Source organism: Dasypus novemcinctus, chromosome 8, assembly GCF_030445035.2.
Source record: "Dasypus novemcinctus isolate mDasNov1 chromosome 8, mDasNov1.1.hap2, whole genome shotgun sequence".
Classification (NCBI taxonomy): domain Eukaryota; kingdom Metazoa; phylum Chordata; class Mammalia; order Cingulata; family Dasypodidae; genus Dasypus; species Dasypus novemcinctus.
In genome coordinates this window covers 14,683,913-14,706,515 of record NC_080680.1, presented here as the reverse complement: position 1 = coordinate 14,706,515, position 22,603 = coordinate 14,683,913, and the positions used below count along the sequence as shown (strand labels likewise).

At 45.9% G+C, this 22,603-nt stretch overlaps 1 protein-coding gene, 1 non-coding gene and 1 pseudogene across 3 annotated transcripts in view; 2 read left to right on the top strand and 1 right to left on the bottom strand.

Moving 5' to 3' along the window:
• LOC139439424 (FYVE, RhoGEF and PH domain-containing protein 6-like) overlaps positions 1-18,663 on the bottom strand; it is a 65,751-nt pseudogene extending 47,088 nt beyond the window's left edge.
• Positions 1-22,603, top strand: part of FGD3 (FYVE, RhoGEF and PH domain containing 3) — a 162,453-nt gene that overhangs the window by 68,634 nt on the left and 71,216 nt on the right. The window lies entirely within an intron of this gene.
• TRNAK-CUU (transfer RNA lysine (anticodon CUU)) lies at positions 3,708-3,780 on the top strand. Its single transcript has one exon. It is a non-coding gene; the product is annotated as a tRNA-Lys (tRNA).

Below are 22,603 nucleotides of genomic sequence, written 5' to 3'. Positions count from 1 at the left end.
CCTCGTAGGAGGTTAGCTTAGGGTCCAGGCCAGGCTAACGGAGTCCCCGAGGGCCCAGGTGGGAGAGGTTGGGGCCGAGTCAGGAGAAGCTGCTGGAGGTTTAGTCAAGCTCAGGACGCTGAGGCTGTCTTGTGCAGTAGCACCAAGGGTTTACCCTCTGCTGATATCATCCCAGCATCACACGCTTCAGGTGAAATTCGACAGGGCCGGGGGCCCTGGGTTCCCAAAAGCCTGTGAGAAGCTGGGTGGGCTCGAGCAGCGGGGTGACGGGATCACCCCTCAGCCTTGTGCCATGGTGACAGGCAAGCCAGGTGACCGAATGTCGTCACAGGAACCGGCAGGTGCTCACTCTAGCGTCTTTCCAGCCGCCATGTGTGGGAATCGCCTGCAGAGCCTGCTGTCCTCTTCTGCTCCTAGTCACGCCCTGCTCCGCCAATGGTTGTCAACTGACCCAGCGAAGCCATTTAACTTCTCTGAACCTCAGTTTCCTCCTCAGTTAAGTGGGGCTCAGGCCCCCGCTCTGGGGGCACTCAGCCCCTCCTTCAGGAAGTGTCCTCCGATCTCTGCCCTTCTCTGCACCACGCCTCCCCCACGGGTCCCAGGCACCCCCACCTGCCTGGAATTTTCCAGCACCGTGACCTTGACGCAGCCCTTCACTTCTCTGATCTGCAGCTTCCTCATCTGAAAATGGAGAAGTGGAGACGGGGCATGCGGTTGCAGCCTCCCTGGCTTCTGCGGGGTTGGAGAGTGCTCGTACCCTGAGTTGCTAAGTGCCTGAAGGAAGCGAGGCAGACATTTGAGCTGGTTGGGGTGATGCAAACGAAGCGGCCAGTGGTCGCCAAAGCAGGTGGCCTGGACCTGAGAAAAGAGCCTCAAGAGGAAGCAGCCGGCGAGAGCAGGGCAGGGAGCAGGGTCACGGTGCAGGAGTGCAGGAGAGGTGCAGACAGCGGGGGCCGGGCCAGGGGCCAGGCCAGGCGAGGCCTCACTGGATCTCTCTAGCTCCCTGTTTCTCCTTTCTGGAGCCGAGGTCACTCCCTCAGCTTTTTCTTTTTCTTTTTTTAAATTAAACTTTTAAATTTGAGATTATCGTGGCGTCACATGCACTTGTAGGAAATACTGTGGAGATCCCATGGGCCTGTCACTCAGTTTCCTCCAAGGGAAGCTTCCCGCCAGGCTGGAGGCCAGGAGCCCAGCCAGGACATCGATAACAGTCACCGGAAGGCTTGTGTCTGGGCCAGACCCCTCCTAGCGCATCCCGGACACTCTCCCTTCCTTCCTGCCTCACCCCCGGCCGGCATTCACCTGTTCTCCACTTCTGTCATCTCGTCCTCCTGAGACAGTTCTACAAATGGCGTCCTGTTGCGTGTAACCTTTGGGAATTGGGTTTTTTCCACTTGGCATAACTCTCTGGGGATCCACCCAGGCTGTGGTGTGTTTCAGCAGTTCTTTCTTTTTTACTGCCCAGTAATATTTCACGTTATGGGGGATTCATAGTTCATCCATTCCCCCATCAGAGGACGTCTGGTGGTTTCCCAGTTTGGGGCTGTCGACTGAGAAACAACGACCTGAACTGCAAGGCCACAAAGGCATTTGTTGGGAGCTTTTAGAACTGCAATTCGGGGAGCACAGATTCGGGTAGCAACCCAGGGTGTGTCCAGTCTTGGTGCCTAGAGGCACAGGTTTTTAAAGAAGGTAAAGATGATGTAAGTTTGGTCAGCAGGCGTTCCCAGGGCACTCCACGTACCCTCAGGTGGACCGTTTCCTGGCCTCTGTCCCGTGGTTTGTTTATGGCATCCAGATTGCCTTAGGGTTTTGAGGAACTTTGTTGCTTGAGGCGTTGCATACTTGGGCAGTTTGTGAGATCTGGCTGAGATTTGCGTAAGGAAACCTGAACAGGCCTCATGATTCCATTTAAAATCTCTTAGCCATAGAATCTATTTTATTTCTTTTCACAGGGCTATTACATGTGTTTATTGGCCACCTGTATATCCTCTGGTTAAATGTCTGTTCAAGTCTTTTGCCCAGCTTCTAATGGGATTGTGTGGTTTTTTTAAAACAAATCAATTTTTTTGATACATATTATAGCATATAACCCATCCAATATGTACAGTCAGTTGTATTTGATATAATCATATTGCTGTGCATTAATGAATTCAGTCACTATTAAAGCATTTTCAATATTCCAATAGTAATAATAAAATACAAAAAAAAAACCCAAAAGTTCATCACTTCTTAATCTCTCTATGCTTCTCCTGCCAACATAGCTGCTATTCTGTTTCTGTATCTCTAGTTTATTTGTATTTATATTTTGTATAGATGGAGTCAATCAATATGTGGTACCTTGTACCTAGTTTCTTTCCCTGAGTATATTTTCTTTTTTTTTTTTTATACCCTTACTGGGAAGATTATGAATATATTACTGTATGCTACTGTCCATAGTTTGCTTTGGTTGATTTTATTTTTTAAGATTTATTTATTTATAACACCCCTGCCCCATCATGATTTGTGCTGGTTGTGTGCTCTCTCTGTTCATTGTGTGCTCTCTGTGTTTCCTTATCTGCTTTTTAGGAGGCACCAGGAACCAAGCCTGGGAACTCCCATGAGGTAGGGGGGTGCCCAATTGCTGGAGCCACATCTGCTCCCTGCTTGTTGTATCTCCTCATCGTGTCTCCTTGTTGCATCAGCATGCCACCTCAGCTCGCTGTCTTGCTTGTCTTGTCTAGGGGCAATGGTAACCAAACCCAGGACCTCCCATGTGGTAGTCAGACACCCAACTGCTTGAAACACATCTGCTTCCTGCTTTGGTTTTCTTTTTGCCTGATATTACTATCTCGTTTTGTGGTGTGAGTGTAGTTCGGTAGTTGAGCACCTGTCTTGTATGTACAAGGTCCCAGGTTCAGTCCCCGATACCTCCAAAAATATATATATTCAATAAAAAAATTTTTAAAAAGTCTTGTTGTAACATTAAAATACATTTGTTCAGTTTCAAAGAAAAAGTCTTATATATGCAATATTACCCATATTCACATTTCACATGAAGTTTCTCTATGCTATACAGTCCCATGTTACATTTTTTAGCTTTCTTGTAATATACATGACCTTAGATTTTCCCTTTCAACCTCTCTTATACCCATATAATAGCACTGCTAGTTACAAACACTATGATGTGCTCTAACCTTTTCCTGTTGATTTCCAAAGATTAACAAACCATCTTTTAACCATTTCTGTACAGATTAACCATCAGTTTTCCATTTTCTACCTTCATTCCATTTTCTGGTGACCCATATTCTAGTTATTAACTCCATGAGTTTATATCCCATATGTAGTTTATAATAGCGCAATCATACAGTATTTGTCTTTTTGTGTCTGGCTTGCTTCACTCAACAGTGTCCTCCAGGTTCATCCATGTTGCCAAATGCTTTATGACTTCATTTCTTCTTATAGTTGCATAATATTCCATTGTGTATATATACCACAATTTGTTTATACATTCATCGGTTGATGAATACCGGGGTTGTCTCCATCTTTCAGCAATTGAGAATACTGTCACTATGAGCATGGGTGTGTGGATATCTATTGGGGTCACTGCTCTCAGTTCTTCTGGGTATATACCCAGTAGTGGTATCACTGGGTCACATGGCAACTTCCTTAGGAACTGCCAAACTGTCGGAGTCGCAGACCCAAAGGGTATCAGGAATGAAAGACAAGCCCAGCTAGCTCAGTCAGTAGAGCATGGGACTCTTAACCCCAGGGTCATGGGTTCGTGCCCCACGTTGGGCGCCAGATGTCGGAGTCATGGACCCAAAGGGTATCGGGAATGAAAGAAAAAGAGAGGTTGGGATCAGGGCCAACACCAAACAGTCCTCCACAGTGGCTGTACCATTCTGCTTTCCCACCAACGGTGAATAAGCATTCTTATCCCTCTCCATCCTCTCCAACACTTGTAGTTCTCTGTCTTTTTATTAGTGGCCATTCTAATAGATGTGAAATATTACCTTATTATAATTTTTATTTGCATTTCCCTAGTCACTAGTGATGTTAAACATTGTTTCAGGTGTGGTTTTTTCTTGTTTGTTTGTTTTGTTTTTTGCCATTTGTATTTCTTCTTTGGACAAATGTTTTTTCAAATCTTTTGCCCATTTTAAAATCAGGTCATTTATCTTTTTATTGTTGAGTTGTAGCATCTCTTTCTTCATCATGGATAGTAAACATTTATAGGATATGTGATCGCCAAACATTTTCTCCCAATGAATGGGCTAACTGCCTTTTCACCCTTTTGATAAAATCCTTTGAGGTGTAAAAGTGTTTAATTTTGAGGATATCTCATTTATCTATTTTTAATTTTGTTGTTCATGCTTTGGTTATAAAGAACACGAAACCACTACCTACCACAAGATCTTTAAGCTGTCTTCCTACATTTTCTTCTAGTAGTTTTAGGTCCTGCCTTTTATATTTAGGTCTTTGGTTCATTTTGAGCTGATTCTTGTATAGGGAGTGAGATAGGGGTCATCTTTCATTCTTTTCGTTATAGATAGCCAGTTTTCCCAGCACCATTTGTTGAGGAGACTCTTTCGTCCTGGTAAAGTGGAGTTGGTAGATTTGTCAGAAACCAGTTCACCGTAAGATGTGAGGGTTTATTTTTGGACTCTCAATTCTAATCCACTGTCAATGTGTGTTTCTTTATGCCAGTACCATGCTGTTTTGACCACTGTAGCTTTGTAATATGTTTCAAGTTCAGGCAGTGAAATTCCTCCCATATTGCTCTTCTTTTTTAGGATGCTTTTGACTATTTGCGTGCACTTCACCTTCCAAATAGGCTTGGTAATTGCCTTTTCTATTTCTGTAAAGGAGGCTGTTGGAATCTTGATTGGTATTGCATTGAGTTTCTAAATCAGTTTGGTAGGCTTGATTCTTCATTATATTTAGTCTTCTAATCTAAAAACATAGAATGTCTTTCCATTTGTTCAGGTCTTCTTAGTTTTCTTTCTTTCTTTTCATTTTTTAAAGTATTTTTAGATTTTTTCTTAGGTACTGGGGTCGGGGATTGAACCTAGCACCTTGTACGTGGGAAGCTGGTGCTCAAACACTGAGCCACATTGGCTACCCTGAGTTGGTTCTTTTTGTTTGTTTGCTTATTGTTGTTTTCCTTTTTCCAGGAGGCACCGAGGACCGAACCTGGGACCTCCCATATGGAAAGCAGACACTCAACTGCTTGAGCCACACCTTTGATTTCTTTTAGCACTGTTTTGTAGTTTTCTAAATAGAGGTTGAATTGATTCCTGTGTATCTGAGTCTTTTTGTGGCTATTGTAAATGGATTCCCCCCCCCCCCCCGATTTCCTCCTCAGATTGTTCAATACTAGTGTACAGAAACATTACACATTACTCATTTTTGCGTGTTGATTTGTGTCCTGCCACTTTGCTGAACTCATTTATTAGCTCAAGTAACTCTGCCCTAGACATTTCAGAATTTTCTAAATATAGGATGTCATCTGCAAATAGTGAGAATTTTACTTCCTCTTTTTTTTATTTGGATACCTTTTATTTTTTTCTCTCTCTAATTGCTCTAACTAGAAATTCTAGCACAGTGTTAAGTAACGCTGGTGACAGCGGGCACCCCTGACGTGTTCCTGTTCTCAGCGGGAAAACTTTCAACCTTTCACCACTGAGTACAATGTTGGCTATGGGTTTTTCATACATACCTGTATTAGTCAGCCAAAGGGGTGCTGATGCAAAATACCAGAAACTGGTTGGTTTTTATAAAGGGCATTTATTTGGGGTAGAAGCTTACAGATACCAGGACATAAGAATAAGTTATTTCCCTCACCAAAGTCTACTTTCACAAGTTGGAGCAAAGTGGCTGCTGACGTCTGCCAGGGTTCAGGCTTCCTGGGTTCCTCCCTTCCAGGGTCTTGCTTCTCTTTGGGTTCAAGTTTCCTTTTTTCCTGGGGCTTGCTTCTCTTTCCTCTGTGTGGCTACTTCCCAGGATGCCAGCTTAAGACTTCAGCATCAAACTCCAACATCAAAACTCCAGCATCAAGAATCCCCAGCTCTGTTCCTTTGCCATGCCTTTTATCTGCAAGTCCCCACCCACCACTACTGGAACAAGAGATTTACATAATTAATCAAGTAAACCTATGAATCCAATACAATCTAATATGTCCAAAGGAAAAGATCAGTTTACAAACATAATCCACCTTCTTTTGGGAATTCATCAATAATATCAAACTGCTACAATCCCCTTCATCAAATTGAGGAATTTTCCTTCTATTCCTATCTTTCAAAGTGTTTTTATCAAGAAAGGATGCTGGATTTTGTCAAATGCCTTTTCTGCATCAGTCAAGTCGATCATGTGTTTTTTTTTCCCCTTCAATCTGTTAATGTTGTGTATTACAATAATTGAAATAGCAGGGGTGCTGATGTGGCTCAAGCAGTTGGGTGCCTGCCTCCCATATGGGAAGTCCCAGGTATGGTTCCCGCTGCCTCATAAAGAAGGACAGAGACAACGAGCAGACAATGAGCAGATAGACGAGGGAGCCATCTCCATGGTGGGTGGGGGGGCATGGGAATGGAATGGCAAAAGTAGCAGCTATGTACAGCAGGGGAAACAGAGAAATTGAGAGGTGAAGAAATTTCTTGTTTGATTTTATTTATTATTATTATTGAAATAAAAATGCTCTAATGATTGAAGTGATGGATGCACAAGTATGTGATTATATCAAATACCATTGTGCACTTTGGATGAGTTGTATTCTTTATTAATATGTATCAATAAAGTTGATTTGTTATAAAAATTGATTTGTTTAAGAAAAATAATAGCCATACTAGGGGGTATGAGATGGTATTTTGTTGTGGTTTTGATATTTGTTCCTGTAATGGCTAATAATGTTGAGATCTTTTCATGTGTTTGTGGCCACTTGTGTATCTTCTTTTGAAAAATACACATTCAAATCTTTTGCCCATTTTTATTTGGGTTGTTTGTATTATTGTTGAACCATTGAATTGCTTTTGCACCTGCAAAAAATCAGTTGGGCATATTTGTGCGGGTTTATTTCTAGGTTCTCTCTTCCCTTGATCTGCATGTTTATTCTGCTCATCACACACGGGCTTCTGACTTTAGTTGGGGTGTGACCATTTCATTATAATCACAAAGGAAAAAAGAAACCTTTTGAGCACTGTAGCTGGTAATGCTATCAGTAGAGTGGTTCTTCCTGCTTTATTCTTCTTTTCCAAAATTGTTTTAGCTATTCTGGAACCTGTGCCTTTCCATATCAATTTTAGAATAAGCTTGTCTATATCTAGAAAAAAATCTTGCTGGGATTTTGATAGATATTACTTTAAACCTGTAGATCTTTTGGGGGAGGATTTTTATCTTTACTATATGTGCCTTCATTCTATGAATACAATGTATATTTATTTAGATCTTTTGTTTTTCCATCAGTGTTTTGTAGTTCTCAGCCCCATACAAGTTTTGTACCTGTTTTGGTAGATGTACACCTAAGTATTTTTCTTTCTTTCAACTTTGTTTGAGTGCTTGTAATGGTATTTGTCTTTTTATTTCAGTGTCTGCGTGTTAACTGTCAGTATATAGAAATACAATTTTTTAGAACAACTCAGCAAAATGAAATTCCAGTTTATTGTTGGACAACTTTGTTCCACACATCAGACAGTCCAAAAAAAATAAATAAATACATAAACACCAACTTCATGGACAAGTGAAAAAGGAACCTTTAAATCTTTAGTCTTCTTAACCATCTCATACACACCAACTACTTATAGAGCAGCTAAGCAAATACTCAAGAAAAGTTCCTAGACTGTATTTCTTTGCTGTTGTTTTTGTTTTTGTTTTTCCTTCAAGGTTTCTTTTTTCCTTTGTGATTATAATGAAATGGTCACACCCCAACTAAAGTCAGAAGCCCGACAGAGAACACTCCACAGGCTGGCTTGGTCGTCTGAGAACATTACCCGTGGCTGACCCCTAGCAATACATAAAAAATATAAATATGTACAAAATAAGTAACGAATTATAAAATGTAACTAAAAAATACAAATGGATTTTTTATAAAGTCCTTTCAAGGGAAAACAAAATGAAACAAAACAGGGCCTGGGAAGGTTTCGTTCTTTTTTTCTCTCCCTTTGCTAATTCATGTTGTGGTTTTGGTTGGCTAGTGGAGAGTGAAATGCAATTGATTTGTGTGTGTTCATCTGGTCCCTGTGAGCCTGCTGGACTCAGTTACTTGCTTTGGAGAGACAGTTTTGTTTTATTTCTTCACTTCTGTGTGCATTTTATTTCCTTATCCTGCTTTATTGCACTGGTTAGCGCCTCCAGCATTCTGTTGAATAAGACTGGAGAGAGCAGTCATCCTTGCCTCCTTCCCTTTCTTATGTGGAAAGCATTCTGTCTTTCACCATTAATTATAATGTTAATGTGCAATTTTTGTAAAAGCTCTTTATCAAATTGAGGAAGTTCCCCTCTGTTTTCTGAGAGTTTTGTTTTTTTTAATCATGAATGGATGTTGAGTTTCATCGGTTTCTTTTCTTGCCTCCCTCGCTAAAACCATGTGATTTTTCTTCATTAATCTGTTAACATGAGAGGTGACATTGACTTATTTTCAAATATTGAACCAGTCTTGCATCCCTGCTCTAAATCCTATTTGATCTTGGTGTTTATTCTTTTTGTATATTACTGAATTCTATTTGCTAATATTTAGGGAAGGATTTTTTTTTAAGATTTATTTATTTACCCCCCCACCCCACCCCATTGTTTTGCACTCACTGTCTGCTCATCTTCATTTCTTTTTCTTTTTAGGAGGCACTGGGAACCTAACCCGGGACCTCCCATGTGGAAAGGAGGCACCCAATCACTTGAGGCATCTCCACTCCCCATTGTTGTGTCTCTCACTGTGTTTCTTTGTTTCAAAGCCACCTTGTTGCATCAACATCTTGTTGCGTCAGCTCATGGTCTTGCTGGTCTTCTTTAGGCACCGGGAACCAAACCCAGGACCTCCCATGTGGTAGGCAGGCACCCAACTGCTTGAGCCACATCCACTTCCCTAGTGAAGGACTTTTGCATCTAATTTCATGAGGGTTAGCGATCTGTAGTTTTCTTTTCCTTTTTTTTTTTTTTTTGTGTGTGTACCATCTTTGTCTGATTTTGATATCAGGGTAATACTAGATTCATCCAGTGATTTGGGAACATTAATTTCTTTTTAAACTATAAAAGCAAATATGTTCAAACAGAGTCTAAGTGTACGACAGAGAAGGTTCTATCACCTCCTGTCTCCCCGGCTTTCACAGATTGATGCACCACCCTCTTTAAATAAACACACAGTCAGACTAAATCTGCAGGGCTACAGTTTGCTTTCCTGTCTCCAAAGAATTTTTTTTTTTAAAGATTTATTTATTTATTTAATTCCCCCCCCCCAACCCGGTTGTCTGTTCTCTGTGTCTATTTGCTGCGTCGTGTTTCTTTGTCTGCTTCTGTTGTCATCAGCGGCACAGGAAGTGTGGGCGGCGCCATTCCTCGGCAGGCTGCACTTTCTTTCTTTCGCACTGGATGGCTCTCCTTACGGGGCGCACTCCTTGCGCGTGGGGCTCCCCTACGCAGGGACACCCCTGCGTGGCATGGCACTCCTTGCGCGCATCAGCACTGCGCGTGGGCCAGCTCCACACGGGTCAAGGAGGCCCGGGGTTTGAACCGCGGACCTCCCATGTGGTAGACGGACGCCCTAACCACTGGGCCAAGTCCGCTTCCCTGTCCCTTCCTCTTTTCCTTCCCTTCCCTCCCTTCCCCTCTCTCCTTTGTACCCCCTCTCCCCCCCTCCCTCTGTACCCCCTCTCCCCCCATCCATGCTCTCTCAGCCCTACCAATGGACATAAGCCCTGCAAAAAGGCTGGATTTTGTTTGTTTTGATTCAAAGTCTTTTTTTAAATTTAAGATTTATTTTTGTTTATCTACTACTCCCCACCCCCTCATTGTTTGCACTTGTTGTGTCTGTTCATCTTCCTTGTTCCTTTTGGAGGCACTGGGAACTGAACCTGGGGACCTCTGATGTGGGAGGGAGGCGCCTAATTGCCTGAGCCAACTCCGTTCTCTGCTTTTGTTGTATTTCTCTTTCTTCTTCTTCTTATGTCTCTTGTTGCGTCATCTTGTGTCAGCTTGCCACTCCTGCCCGTCACATCAGCTCACTGTCTTGCTTGACTTCTTTAGGAGGCACCAGGGACCTCTGTTTCCTGCTTTCTTATGTCTCTCACCATGTTTTTTCTTCTTGTATCTCTTGTTATATCAGCTCGCCGTGCCTGTCTGTTGCACCAGCTCGCCGTCTTCTCTAGGAGGCACTGGGAACTGAACCGCGGACCTCCATTGTGGTAGGCGGGAGCTCAATCACTTGAGCCACATCCGCTTCCCTCTAACAATCTTTTAAAAATGCTTAAAATTTAAAAATAGGCAATATGGTTACATGGCTTAAAACGCACACACACAAAGTTACAAGAGAAGTTGCGCTCCCACCTCAGTCTCCATCCATCCCCTTTTCCTCCTGTAAGCCAACAGAAAACCATTTCTTAACTGTTTTTAAAATGTTTCAGACTCACCTAAAAGGTGCCAGAGTGGAGTCACTAAGTGTCAATGTTTTGACACATGTGCTTTCTCCGCCTCTGTGTAGTGGATATTTTATTGTCTGAACCAGCTGATCTTTCACATCAGTCCCAGACCTCATGACCCTGCCACAGCCATCTCCTGCGAGCAGGGCCTGTTCCTGCCAGATCCCAGGGCCAGTAGTACATGTAGGAACTGGGCATCAGCGTAATAATACTGTTTCATAGTTCTACTCCAGATGGAAAATTTCCAGCTGGCCCATGAATGTCTTTATCGCTGTTGTTTTCCAATCTAGGATTCAAACAAGGCTCGCCTATTGCATTTGGTTGTTAATAACACTTTAGGGTTTTTTGCTTGTTTGTTTTCAATGACCTTGGCATTTTTGTAAGAGTCCAAGGCAGCTGTTTCACAGAACATCCCATATTCTGGATTGACGCAGTTCATACGCTTAGATTCAGGCTCAGCATTTCTGGCTGGACTCTTCCATGGCCAGGTACTTTGTGTGGCATCACATCAGGGCACTCATTGTCAGGCTGCCCGTCATTAGTGGAGACAGGTTTCGCCACTTGGTTAAGGTGGTTTTGCCAGCTCTTTCCATGTGTCAACGACCTTCAGAAGAAGCAACTGATGGGAAGCGGATGTGGCTCAAGCATTTGGACACCCACCTACCACACAGGAGGTCCCGGGTTCGGTTCCCTGTGCCTCCTAAGGAAGATGAGCAAGACAGCGAGCTGATGTGACGGGCCAGCTGGGTGAGCTGACACAACAAGACAAAGAGACACAATGAGGAAACACAATGTGAGAGACACAACAAGCTGGAAGCAGATGTGGCTCAAGTGATTGGGTGCCTCCCTCCCACATGGGAGGTCCTGAATTTGGTTCCTGGTGCCTCCTAAAAAAAAAAAAAAAAAAAGACAAGCAAACACAGAGAGCACACAATGAACATACATGGAGAGCAGACAGTGAGAGCAAACAGTGGAGGGGGGGATGAAATAAATAAATAAAATAAATCTTAAAAAAAAAAAGAAGCCAGGGATGCGTGTTGTTTATCCAGTGAGTCCCCCCAGGGGCGGATGCCACTGCTCTTGTCACACTGATGCAGTGAGCAATCTGGTACTCTTGCGTACCTGTGCAGGACTGATTCCCAGAGAGGTGCGTGCTGTGTCAAAGGGCAAACGTCTCTGCAGTTTGGCAGCCCTGGCTAGATGGATTGCAGAGTTGTGGCCCCCTGTCACCCCACTCCATCTGCAGGGCGGATGAGGGCTTGTGTCCCCCACAGGCTCACCTGTGCAGCTTTGCCAGTCTGATAGGCAAGAAGGTTCAGTGCGACTGTCATTTGAAATTCTTTTACGATGAGTGAGGTAGAGGCTCTTTTCATGTGTTCATGAGCCATTGCCATCTCCTTTTTCCTGTGAATTTCACAGAAGTTCCTGTCCTTTGCTGGAGCAATCTGTTTCTGGGTCATTCCACAGCTCACTCACTGCCCTCCCTCCATTTCCTGACCCCGTTCTCCACTCCAGCCCCCAGCTAAATGATGGCAAGTGGCTCAGCCGTCAGCCATCTGGATCTCTTTTCTGCACCCCCCCCCCGCCTTTTTTTTTTAGGTGCTGGGGCTGGACCTTGTGTGTGGGAAGCCGGTGCTCAACCACCGGTCTGCACCAGCTCCCATCGGAATCTTAAACTCATAGAAAACCATTTTGCAACTAAACCAAACATAGGTTAAGTCAAGTCATCCGACCTTGAGGCTATAAATTAGGCAAACCTAAGACATGTTGTCTCATACCTGGTAATGGTTTTTGTCATTTTTTTGTCTGTTACACTGTCTTACTGATGAACATGTGAGCAGGATGTCCTTCAGAATATGAGATAATGTAAGTGGTGAGATTTTTTTTCTTTTTTAACTTTTTATTTTGAAATACTTTAAAATTTACAGGGCAGTTACATAAATAATACAATCCCCACACACAGAACTCCAGTTTACCCCATCCTCCCAGATCTATGAATTTTACCATTTTCCCACATTTACAATTCTCTCTCTCTCTATATATATATATCTATCAGTCCATTTTCTGAACACTTACTTGAATGTAGGTTGCACACATCATGCTCCTGGAACATTTGATACGACCATGTACATTTCCTAAAAACAAGGATATTCACTTACTTAATCACCTTAGGGCAGCAATCAAGTTCTAGAAATTAAACATTGATATAAAGGTCACACTCTATATTCCAATTTTTTCATATATCCCCAAAACGTCCCTTTGAGCCTTTTCTCTTCCCTTGTTAGATCCCATCAACGCGCATTTAATTGTCATTGTCTCTCCCTTTTTTAAAAAGATTTATTTATTCCCACACACCACCACCCCCCCCGTTGTCTGCTCTCTGCGTCCACTCGCTGTGTGTTCTGTATCGCCTGTATTCTTGTCAGCGGCACCGGGAATCTGTGTCTCTTTTTGTTGCATCATCTTGCTGCGTCAGCTCTCGGTGTGTGCAGCACCACTCCTGGGCAGGCTGTGCTTTTGTCACGTGGGGCAGCTCTCCATATGGGGCACAGTCCTTGTGCATGGGGCTCCCCTGCATGGGGGACACGCCTGCATGGCAGGGCACTCCTTGTGTGGCAATACTGCATGTGGGCCAGCTCCACACGGGTCAAGGAGGCCCAGGGTTTGAACCGCCGACCTCCCATGTGGTAGACGGAAGCTCTATCAGATGAGCCATATCCGCTTCCCCATCATTGTCTCTTTAGTTCTTTTTTTTAAATTGTAGGAAGGTATATACAATACAAACTTTCCATCTCAGCCTCTCCTAAGCATACAATCCAGTGGGATCAACCTCATTCCTACTCCTGCAGGACCCTCAAACCTTCCATTACTAAAACTTTCCCATCTTTTCAAACAGAAATCCCACACCTCTTGTGTATTACCTCCCCATTTCCTCCTTTCCCCCGGGCCCTGGCAGCCCATCCTCTAGTTTCTGTCTCTGTGAGCTCGAGCGCTCTCTACTTTGTTTGCGGTTACCACGGGGCTTATATCTAACATCCTAAATCTATAACAGTCGGGTTTGCTTTGGTACCAACTTAACTGCAGTAAAACACACAAACTATGCTCCTAATCCTCTCCATCCCTCCACCTTTGGCCCTTGTCATAAATTACATGTGTATGCGTTATGAGCCCCAAACCACTGGTTTACCATTACATTTCATGCATTTGCCTTTGAGATCCTGTAGGAAGTAAAAAATGGAGTTGCAAACCAAAAATACAGTAGTACTGGCAATGGATTTACCTAAGCCGTTACCCTCGCTGGAGATCTTGTTTCTTCATGCCACTTTGATCTACTGTCCTGCCCTTTCCACGGGTAGAACGCTCGGTAGCATCTTTCCCAAGGCCAGCCAAAACCGCGGACTCCCGCAGCGTTGGTCTGTCTGGGAATGTCTTAATCTCTCCCTCATTTTTGAAAGACAATTTTCCCCAATACAGAATTCTTGGTTGGTACTTTTTTGCTGTCAGCACTTCACAGACGCCATCACACTGTCTTCTTGCCTTCACGGTTTCTGATGAGAAATTGACACCTGATCTTCCTGAAGCTCCCTCGTATGTGACATGTTACTTTTCTCCTGTGGCTTTCAGAATTTTCTCTTTATCCTTACTTAGCATTTGACAATTTGATTATAACTTGGCGTAGTTTGGGTCTGTTTGGATTTATCCTGTTTGGAGTTGATTGAATATCTTGGATGTGCATATGCATGTCTTTCATTAAATTTGGGAAGTTTCCAGCCATTATTTCTTTGAATATTCTCTGTGCCCCTTTCTTTCTTCTTCTTCTGGGATTTCTACAATGCATATATTGGCATACTTGATGGTGTCCCACAGGTTCCTCAGGCTCTGTTAGTTTTCTTCATTCTGTTCTCTTTCTGCTCCTCAGACTGGATAATTTCAATTGTCTGATCTACACGTTCTCTGATGCTTTCTTCTGCCACCTCCAATCTGCTGTTGAAACTCTCTAGGGATTTTAGAATATTTGTTATTGTGGCCTTTGGTTCTATTTGGTCCCTTTTCATAAGCTCCATTCTCTCTACTGATTTTTTTTGTGTTCATTTGTTGTTTTCCTGATTCCTTTGGTTCTTTTTATTTTATTTTATTTTATTTCTCTCCCCCCCCCCCCCCCCCGCCATTGTCTGCTCTCTCTGTCCATTTGCTGTGTGTTCTTCTGCGTCCCCTTGCATTGTCAGCAGCACCGGGAATCTGTGTGTCTTTTTGTTGCATCATCTTGCTGCGTCAGCTCTCCGTGTGTGCAGCACCACTCCTGGGCGGGCTACGATTTTTTCATGCGGGGCGGCTCTCCCTGCGGGGTGCACTCCATGCGCGTGGGGCTCCCCTACATGGGGGACACCCCTGCGTGGCAGGGCACTCCTTGCGCGTGGCAGCACTGCGCGTGGGCCAGCTCCACACGGGTCAGTAGGCCCTGGGTACTGAACCCTGGACCTCCCATGTGGTAGCCGGACACTCCTATCAGTTGAGCAACATCCGCTTCCCCTTTGGTTCTTTGTCCATGTTTTTCTTTAGCTCTTTGAGCATATTCAGGACCATTTTTAAAAGTCTTTGTCTGGAATGCCCTTGATCCTCCTCACTGATGGTTTCTAATGCGCTAATCTTCTCCTTCACCTGGGCCATCACATCCTGTTTCTTTGTGCATTTTGTAAGCTCTCGTTGACACCTGGACATTTTGCTATTTTAGTGTGTTATGTTATGTCTGGCATTTAGAGTTTCAGGCATCTGTTCCTTAAGCTTGTGTCCAGCTAGTGTTAAGACAGAGTTTTCCTTGAATGCCAGGAACTAACCAAAAGAAGAAAAAGAAGAAAAGAAAGCACCTTTCCCAGGCCTGCAGATTGACCTGTGGGAGTGCTCTCCTTCAGGACTTAGCCTGCAGGAATGGCCACAACGTAGCGCCTGGCTTGTCCTTCTGCACGTGCGCCTTCCCTTAGACCTGCGCGGATGGCCCTGGGAACCCCCGGCAGTTCCTCGCCGTGCGCAGCAGGGCTGACTGCCCTCTCACAGCCTCTGTAGGAGAGCCGGGTGGGCCGCAAGCGGGGACACGAGTCCTAGGCCACCACCAGGGCCCCCCCACCCCCCCATCCCCCGCTCCCTCCGTACCTGGGGCCAGGGACCCCCACTGGGAGCGGAGCTGGGGACGGGAGGGGAGGTTTGGCCAGAATTGGTCTAGGTTCTTGGCCAAGCTGCAAGAAATGAATTTCAAGAGCAAGCCATGTCGATTAGGCCAGTAATTTATTCAGATAGGGAGGGAAGGGAAGTGGGAGAAAATAACAGATGATGGGTCCCAGGTAGAGAAGAAGGGGCTGCAGGTGATAAAGCAGTTTGATTTATAGACTACACTTCCCCATTGTGGATTGTAAATGCCCAGGTTTACCTGTGTGTTGATCCAGGCGGGGGCGAAGAAGGCCAGAATGGGGAGTTTTTGCTTTTGTGCTTATTTTTTAAACTGTTAATTATCCCGCCCCTTTGCTAATGGAGGGGGAGGAGTCCCAGCTGTTTGCTGTTCTGATTGGTTACCCCACCCGTCAATCCCCCAGGAGGGCCCAATGATAAGGCACCTGGAGACTATCTGGGGCTTCTCCTGCTTCCAGAGGAAAGCGTGTTCCGAGTGGGAGTTCTCGTGAGGGTGTTCCCGCAGCTGCCTTGGGGGTTTTGATGTTCATGTGGGGTTGTTCTGGCCGGGTTCCAGATCCTTCTATTGATTCTCCATCTAGCCTGCTTCAGTAGAATAGCGGGAGGGTTTTACACCTTGTCACGTAGGGCCTACTGCCCCTAACCAGCAGGAAGTAACTGCGGAAGACTGATGTCATCCTTGAGCATCCCTGTAAGAATAAAGGTGTAAACTCTCGGGGGGGGGGGGGGGGGGGAATAAGCAAGCTTTTTTTATTTTTTTAAGATTGATTTATTTATTTTCCCTGCCTCCTCATTGTTTTGCACTTGCTGTGTCTGTTCATCTTCTTTGTTTCCTTAGGAGGCACCAGGAGCCAAACCCAGGGCCTCCAATGTGGGAGGGAGGTGTCTGATCACTTAAAGCCACGCCCGTTCCCTGCTTTGTTGTATCTCTTGTTATGTTTTCCTTCTTGTGTCTCTTATTGCATCCTCTTTCATGTTAGCTTGCTGTGCCTGCCCGTCACGCCAGCTTGCCTTCCTGCTCATACTCTTTAGGAGGCACCAGGAACCTCTGCTTCCCTGCTTTGTCATGTCTCATTATGTTTTTCTTCTTGTGTCTCTTGTTGCATCATCTTGTTGCGTCAGCTTGCGTGCCTGCCCATCATGCCAGCTTGCCATCTTCTTTAGGAGGCACTGGGAACTGAACCACGGAGCTCCCATGTGGTAGGCAGGAGCCCAATCACTTGAGCCACATCCATTTCCCCTACTGCTTTTGAGAAGTCTTGTTCGTGACTTGGCACCCACCCTGCAGTCCTTTCCCTGCTTTCTGGAGCCCTGAGAAGGATGTTGCTGCTAGTTCTTGCTGGAGGTTCAAGGCTTCGCTGGGGGATGGAGCCCAAAGGGTCTCCCTCGGCTGATTTGATCGGGGTGGGCCAGACATAAGATTCTGAGAGGAAGCAGATCATTACATGGCCCTACTGTGGGATCTTTACATCTTACAAAAAACATTGAAGACTGAGTTTAAAAAGCCCTTATTTTGGAATTATTCTAGATGAACAGAAAAGTTGTAAAAATAACATAGTTTCCGTATCCCCTTCAGGAACTTCCCCTGATGTTAAATTCTTACGTTTAAGAAAATGGCTTTGTTAAAATACCATTAACTACAGACTTTATTCACATTTCACCATTCATTTTTAAGTGGCCCTTCCTTTTCTCTACCAGTATCCAGGCCAGGATACTGCATTACATTTCCTAAATTTTGAATTTTAGTTTTGCCCTTGCCAGAATTCTGTTAAAATACAATTACCAGCCAGGCACAAAAGGACAAATACCATCAGACATCACTTATATGAACTAAGCAGAGTATGCAAATTTATAAAGTCAGAAATTAGAATTCAGTTTCGGTAGGGGCGAGGTGGGGGAGGGGAATGGGGAGTTAATGTTTAATTAGCACAGAATTTCTATCTGAGGTGATAGGAAAGTTTTGGCAATAGATGATGGTGATGGAGACACAATTTTGGGTATGTAATTAATGTCACTAATTGTGTATTTGAAAAGTAATAAGATGGGAAATTTTAGGTTGTTACTAAGTTACCACACACACACAGAAACCATAGAAATGTACAATGCGAAGACTGAACTAAAGTAAAGAGTAGCCTAAAGTTAATAGCATAATTATAAGAATATTGCTTCATCAATTGTAACAAAATTACCCCACTCGTGAAAAATGGGATTTAATTGAGATAACTGTGCATGAGAGGGGAATATATGGGAACTCTGTACTTTCTTCATGATTTTTCTGTAAACCTACAATTACTTTAATTAGAAAAAGACAGCTAAGAGAGAAAAAGGGCCTCATTATTATAAGGTAATAAATTGATGGGATTCAGAGAAAAGAATCTCCCCAGTAGCTACTCAGATGTGTAGCTAAAGGACTCAGTGAGGAAACAGGTAATTTTTACCCAGTTCCCTCAGTTGCCCAACATTTCCACAGACATTACCTCTCTTGTCTTTAGCATGTGGGCCTCATGGTCGCAAGATGGCTGTTTCCACTCCTGCCATCACATCCTTGCACACTGTCAACCAAGGGAGAAAGTAGATCTCCTCTTTTTGAGGAAAACCATTCTCATCAGCTTCCCAGCAGGCATCCTGTCACTCTTCACCTCAGAGCCCTCCTGTGAAGCCGGCATCGCTGACCACCTTTCCTCAGGAAGTCCCTGCAGTGAAGAGAGATGCAGGCCCCACGGCATCGGCCGGCGTGAGGCAGAGCTGGGCTCTACCTGGCCGGGCCGTCGGAGCCGGGCAGCCCGGGCAGGCCTGTCCCTTCGCAGGGTCTCCCCCTTACCTGCCTCTCCAGGTGGCCCGGGGCAGGTCTCACGGTGCTGCTGGGCCTCTGGGTTTTCATCGTGGGTGTGTCACGAGCGCTTAAGAGGAAGGCTCCCCGGCCGGGCGTTTGGGTGTAAGCTGCAGGGAGCGTCAGAATCCCCTGGAGGGCAGTGCGGCCCCACCCACCCCAGAGTCTCTGCTTCAGGAGGTCTGGGGTGGGGCTGAGAATTTGCATCTCTGACCAGTTCCCAGGGGCCCAAGCACCGCTGCTCTAAATTAGGCCAACGATAGCCCGTGTGTGGGCCAACTGCTTTTGGAGTTAAGATTTTGTTGCAGGACAACCACGGTCACCTGTTAACAACAGTAGAGCCGGGTGTTGCAACAGAGGCCAGGTATGGCCCGCTAGCCGGAATTACAGGGGGCCCTCCCTTGGCACAGTTCCGTGGTGCACAGACTGCAGTTACACGGTTTAGTTACACACCTGTCCCACAGCCACACAGTTCAAACTTCTGTGGCCGTGGTTTCTTGACTGTAATCGCATAAAGTACAAGCTTTGCAGCTCGCATGTCAGGATGTCGGCCTTAGATGATGCGTCAATTGGTGCGCAGTCGTGCACTCCTTTCAAAGTGCATCAGCGACTGGTAGCAGCAATCTGTTCATCGGGTCTCGCATAGACAGCACAGTGTGTCGTTGTGTTGCTGTCTTGTCACCCAGTGATAAAACGTGTGATGGTTTACAAAAGTGGTTCATCAAGGGAAGTGGATGTGGCTCAAGCAGTTGAGCTCCTGCCCACCACATGGGAGGTTCCAGGTTCGTTCGGTTCCTGGTGCTCCTAAAGAAAACGAGCAAGACAGAGAGCTGATGCGATGGGATGGTGCTGCAAGAGGATGCAAGAAGATGGCACAATGAGACACAGGGAGGAAAACATAATGAGAGACGCAACAAAGCAGGGAGCAGAGGTAGCTCAAGAGATTAGGTGCCTCCCTCCCACATGGGAGACCCCAGGTTCAGTTCCTGGTGCCTCCTAAAAGAAGATCTGCACACAGTTGACCCGCTGACCACTGGAGAGTGACTCAGAGGGCTTGTTGCTCACAGTCAGCATTTGGTTGGGGAAGCGGGGCCCCCTGAGTGACCTAGAGGAAGGGGCTTATTACAGAAACAAGGTGGCACCCCAACTTGAGAGCAGCTGGGTAGGTCAGGGCCTGCGGGCATCTCTGGTGGGATCAGCAGAGGGACGGCCAGGGCAAGCTGGGGTGATGCTCATGCAAGGCTGCGGCTCCTGCATCTGGTCAGGCCTGGGTGGAAAATGGTCTCTTTGTTTGTTGGCTGCATATTGGACACAGAGCAGAGAAGAGCAAGGACCAGCTAGATTCTGCCTGCAGCTCTGTCCCTTTATCCACCAGCCTCTAATCGAGACAACCTTCACCCTCACCTTCCAAATCTCATGTGCATTTCTCTCTTTTTTTGAAAGATTTATTTATTTATTTCTCCCCCCCCAGTTGTCTGTTCTCTGTGTCTATTTGCTGGGTGCTCTTCTTTGTCCACTTCTGTTGTTATCAGTAGCACAGGAATCTGTGTTTCTTTTTGTTGCATCATCTTGTTGTGTCAGCTCTCCATGTGGGCGGCGCCATTCCTGGGCAGGCTGCACTTTCTTTCGCGCTGGGCAGCTCTCCATACGGGCCATACTCCCTGCACGTGGGGCTCCCCTATGCGGGGGACACCCCTGTGTGGCACGGCACTCCTTGCACGCATCAGCACTGTGCATGGGCCAGCTCCACACGGGTCAAGGAGGCCCGGGGTTTGAACCACGGCCCTCCCATGTGGTAGACGGACGCCCTATCCATTGGGCCAAGTCCACTTCCCTGTTCATTTCTCTCTTGACCTGCCCTAACGCAGAAGCAGATGGAGAGGGCACAGGTCTGTGAACACTTTTTTTCTTTTAAAGATTTATTTTGTTTATTTTTTCTACATCAGCCCATAGTTTTGTGCACACCATCTGCTCTCTGTGTCCATTCGCTGTCTGCTCATCTTTAGAAGATGTTGGGAACCAAACCTGGGACCTCCCATGTGGGAGAGAGGTGCTCCATCACTTGAGCCACCTCAGCCTCCTGCTTTGTTGTGTCTCTCATTGTCTTTCCTCTCTTTTTTTTTTTTTGCTTTTATAAAGCATATTTATTTGGGGTAGAAGCCCACAGTTACCAGGCCATAAAACATAAGTTACTTCCTTCACCAAAGTCGGATGCCCTGTGTTGGAGCAAGATGGCTGCTGGCATCTGCCAGGGTTCAAGCTTCCTGGGTTCCTCTCTTCCTGGGGCTTGTTTCTCTCTGGGCTCAGCTGCTCTGCTCCCTCCACAAGGCCAGCTGTGGACTCTCAGGCAAACAGCTCGTCTCTCTTCCTACGGCCTCTGCTGTGTCCAATTGAGCTTTCTCTCCTTCTTCACGTATCTGCTTCTCTATGTGTTTACTTCCCAGGTTCCAGGATCAAAACTCTAAACTCCCTTCTCTGTGGTGTGGTTTCTCTCTGAGTCCCCACCTACCGAGGGGGTGGGGACTCCTGTTTTTTCTCTCTGTCTCCTTGTTACATCATCTTGTTGTGTCAGCTCACTACACTTGCCTATTGCGTCGGCTCACTGTCTTGCTCGTCTTCTCCAGGAGGCACCAGAAACTGAACCCAGGACCTCCCATGTGGTAGGCGGGAGCTCAACCACTTGAGCCACATCCGCCTCCCCAGTGAACACTTTCTAAAGCCACCACCAAGACCCAGGTTCCTTCCGTTTGTGGCTCCTGGGCCCTGTCTTCCGTGCACAGGGCCCTGCAGGTAGCATGGGAGATTTTGAGGGGCCAGCCTGGCGGGGCACACGGCCCGACCTACCCACGGGGAGATGCTGGGAAGCCCAAGGAGAGACGGAGTAGATTACGGTGGTCGTGATTTAACCCCTGCAGTCTACAGAACCCTGCCTCTGCAAGCACCGATGAGGCTGAGAGGACGCTTCCCTGGTTCTGGGTGACATTTACTTATTTATTTGTTTGCGTGTCAGTATCCCTGAAGTCATGAATTTGTCATACAGTGAATGGCATCTGGCCCCTCTAATTAGCGGTGCTTTTCTTTCTTAGTTGTACAGATAACGATGGGGCATTTGTAATGGGTGGCATCTTAGATCTGTTGAAATGTGATAACAGTCTTCAAGAGACAGTAGTGTATGGGAACCTCTTCTATTTTTTGAATGTAACATGAAAAAAAAAATAAAGAGATCGTGGAGGAAAAAAAAAGTCAGTGGAAATAGTCACATTCCAAACTCCAAGAAATGCCAAGAAAAAACAGCCTGGGGATGCCGTTTCATATTAGCCAGTGTTCTGGACTGTCAACCCATTCTGCTGGGCAAAGCCGTGGTGACAGGGTCACTGTGGGTCGCATCGTGTGCCGTTCTCACTCACTGCAGCTTGGCAGCATGCGCCAGGCTCCCAGGGGCACATCCCCGTCTGGGACACACTGGGGCGCTGTGGGCATTTAATGAGATGGCACCTCCATGCAAGGTGGGAGGAGAGCCTTTTCCGAAAGAGCATTCAGGACGGCGACGTTATTCGAGGTCGAAACCCCTGTCGGCAGGCTCCGGGCTGTCAGCACCGTCAAAAGCACCCAAGACGTTTTTCCAGCACCGGATCAGCGTGTGCCGGAGAGCCTGCTGCCATTCTCACTTTGATTTTAGCGAGTGGGGCAGAGAAAATGCCACCTGCCTGTTCTGGTCTGCTGGCTGTGGAAAGCGATGTCCCGGAGGTGGGTCGGCTTTTACAACGGGAATGTACTGCCTCTCAAGCTTACAGTTTCGAGGCCGAGAGAAAGGTCCACATCAGGGCGTCATTAGGTGACGCTTTCTCCCTGAGGAACGCCGGGGACCCTGGGCTCCTCCGTCACCTGGCAAGGCACGTGGTGGCGTCTGCTGGGCTCTCCCTTCTCTTGCGGGTTTCCTTGCTTCCAGCTTCTTGTTCCCGTGGCTTTGTCTTTTTTTCTGAATCTCATT